Source organism: Pinus tabuliformis, chromosome 7 (assembly GCF_031772625.1).
Source record: "Pinus tabuliformis cultivar Carrire ecotype Pingquan chromosome 7, CPIR1, whole genome shotgun sequence".
NCBI classification, from domain to species: domain Eukaryota; kingdom Viridiplantae; phylum Streptophyta; class Pinopsida; order Pinales; family Pinaceae; genus Pinus; species Pinus tabuliformis.
The window spans coordinates 1,840,692,302-1,840,695,957 of record NC_142293.1 but is presented as its reverse complement, the minus strand read 5'-3'; positions in this window follow the sequence as shown (position 1 = coordinate 1,840,695,957).

Here is a 3,656-nt window from a genome sequence, read left to right as displayed (position 1 = left end):
TCTTCCAAGGATGAAATGATCCTTGTGATCCTTAAAAATAAATTACATCAACCATTTAACCCAATCCTACAACAACAAATCATTAATACTAAATGCAGAAATAGAAAGAAATAAAAACAAGAGATGCATGTGAATAAGAAGCGAAAAGAAGGAAAGAAAATGATAGAAAAGGGCTCTGAGGTTCCTGGGATGGCCAAGCCGTAAAAAATTAGATAACTATGGAGGATATCAAGATTTAGAAGCTAAACATGACACCAATCTTCATTATTTTCATCAATACAATTACATCCCTGCAAGAAAATACAATGGAGTTGCAGAAATACAAGTTCTCTCCACAAGAACACTAATGAAAATCTATCCCTAGAGGAAAATTCGACTTTTTACTTATATAAAATGATCAGGAATCATTCCCCATGAATGGAGGAAGCTTTCCCCACCAAAATCCCTTGATTAGTGGATCTAGTTCCCAATACTAGGAATCTCATTAAATGGCAGGGAACACATTCCTAGATTTTATCAATCATTGGAGTTCCACAATTTGTGCCATAATCCCATAATATCTTGTTGATTTTTCATTTAATAGTGATCATCGTGTTGTAAGGAGAAGGTCCCTAAATTATCTCCTCCTCCAAATCTTCATAATCTGCCCAATATTCTCATAATATTCCACAAAATAAATAATATTAGGCACAAATATGCAATTATTCATAAACCTTCCTAATGAATATATTAAAGTTAAAATACATTATCGAATGCAAAAAGATAGGTTTAATGTGTTGAATGATGGTAATAGGCATTAATTTATGTTTAATTTTAGATGCATGGGCCTTAATTTATGTCTAATTTAGAGGCCCATCATACCCCTTGTTGAAAGTGTTGCTCATCCTCTGGTAAACTTAGTGACATAATTGTGCCTCATTCATGGCTCTGGTTGCCTCTCTCTTGTGCATTAAGAATCTTGGCTTTAAGTTCTACAAGGACAAGACCAAAAACATATTTGTGCAAAGAAAAATCCTTGTTTCTTGAGACCATTAGTTTGTCTTCTTCCCCTTATTCAAGATGGTTCTTGAATATTTTTCAGTTTGGTAAGGTCTTCCACATCCTTATCAACCTTCTGCTATGTTGTTCCACCGTTTGGAAACCTCTGAAACCTTCAAAATGTCTTTAGATTAGAACTAGGACATGCTGTAGTACTTCCAGTCAAAACTACAAGAAACCCTGTTAAAACTACAGGAAACCCGTTTTGAGCATAAATAATAATCTGAAGTTAGGGCAGACCCTTAACTTGACTTCTATGCCTTTCTCCCATTTCTATAACATCTTGTAGGCCTTGGAAAAAGCTAAAAAGAGATTAGAGACCTCTTGGAAAGCCTCTTTTTATCACTGAAGTTTGAGTTCTGTTTTGAATGTGATGCCTCATTTCCTTTTGTTGCCTTCTTCTTCTCTCTTGTGGCCTAGATGATTGCCTAATGGCCTTGGAGTTTTCTGTTTGATTAGGTCTATCTTAGGCACTGTCATTTTTAGTTTTAACACCATTTTTTCTTTCTTCCTTCTCGTAGCACCATTTTGCCTTCCTGTAGTAGTCATTCCTTCTTCCTTCAGACTCTTCCAACTGTATGGGAGTGATGAGAAGTGATGTAGGTTTGTGAAAATGGAAAGGATGCTCTATTTGTTTTTTCAAGAAATTTTCAGGGTGAGATAGGGTTTGTTCTTGAAATTATGAAATGGGATGGATGAATGATGGATAGATAATCAGTATGAAGTGGATGGAGGGCTTGGAGTGTCGTGGTGACTTGGCCTTTGCAAAAATTTCTTGTTTTGATTGCTGTCATTATTTCTTGAAATCATCACCCTTCAAGATTTGACTTTTCAACATTGCATGAGTGAAGGAGTGAGCTGCAATTAACTAGTTGAAGGCGGCTGAGACTGCTGACACATTCTTAGATTATAAAACCTAATCTCTCATGCATTGAAAACATATTTCTAACTATAATATGCTCAAGAGAAGAGGTCAAGAATATTTCATACATGTACCTACCTGATGGTTTCTGGAGAGATGTGCATGTTGATGTTGTTATGCTTCTCATGACTCGGGTACATTTTCTCGACTGCCTTTTTCTTTTATGTTGATCTTATTTTGCTGATGGGTTGTCTTCTTGTTGATGTGTAGGTGATGGCTTCCTCTGTTGCTGTCGAGCTCTGGAGGAGTTTCGTTGTGCCTGTAGTTATGCTTCTCCTCTTTCAATCATGGTGTTGAAGGTAAGGCTTGGCGCTTGTTGTTACTTCCAAATAGGTTGTTGTCGCTGCCCTTTTTTTTGAATGTTTGTTCCCTTTCTCTGTTGAAGGGTAAATAGGTATTGGAATGAGTGGAAGGTGTGGCCATAGAGTGACATGGTCATGATGGGTGTTGGCTGAGATGTGGTGAAGTCAATGTCCTTTTTTCCTATCCCAAAACAAGTATGGATCATAATTTTTCCATCGCACTGCCTTTCCTGTATATTTTCAAAACTTCATGTAGTACTATAGGAAACTCCTATAGTAATTCAAGACAACATCTTGTAGCAGATTTGTTTTGTTCATATCTCCCAAACAGTAGAATGTGTTGACCTGAAACTTTCTGAGAATGTTTACATAATCATTATGCATCTCCCCATAAAACAAATTGGTCAATGGATGCACAGATCTCAATAAAAACTAAAAATCGCTGAAGGTGATGGAGGCCAATTTCTCGGAAACCGTGCACTAGAATTTGCTTAAATTTCTTGAGCATGTTACCATAATCCATATGCAACTCCCAATTAAACATCCTTTTAAATGGATGCACGAATATCGAGAAAATTAAAAAATGGTTTTAGGTGATGGAGGCTGATTTCTCGAAAACAGTGCACTGGAATTTCCAAAATTTGTTTAGCATGTTACCATCATCCATATGCATATCCCCCTGAAATATCTTGTCAATGGATGCATGGTTTCCATGTTATGGAAAAAACAAATTTTAGCTCTATGTATTTTTGTTTCATGTAGTAAAAAAAAGCCTTCCTGTAGGTTTTTAGGACGATAAGCAAACTGAATGGAAAAATCTTGAGAATGATGGGCGGATGGTGGAAATAGATGAGGGTGATAGATTGGAATGGCCTTGGCCTTGTCGGATCATTTGGGAAAAGGAGGAGAAAGTCAAAATTTGATTTCTTTTGACTAGGTTTGACCTAATTTTTCTTTCTTTGGTGGCAACTTGTTTTTGTTCCTTGTAGATGTTGGAGAGCACCTACATTCATCAAAGAGATACATGGACGAAGAATTTTTTTGTTTTTTCTCCCTTTTTTTGTCCTCTAAGCCTACTAGCCGCCTCAAGGAGGTTTTCAACTAGGAGATCTACCTATGCATCTCAAAGGAGGTTTTCACCTAGGATCTTTTCTTTTTTCTCTTTTTTCTTTTTTCCAACCCATTGATAGCCTCATGGAGGTTTTCAATCAATGAACCAATCTGAGGCGCCTCCAAGGAGGTTTTCACCTAAGATTTTTATTTTTTCTCTTATTTTTCAAAAAAAAAAAATACCCTACCCTACTTGAAAAACAAAATCAATTTCAAGTATAAGAGTACTTCCAATGGAGCCATGTGCACATCAATATGATAGAAAAAATGATGTGTAGGCTTGA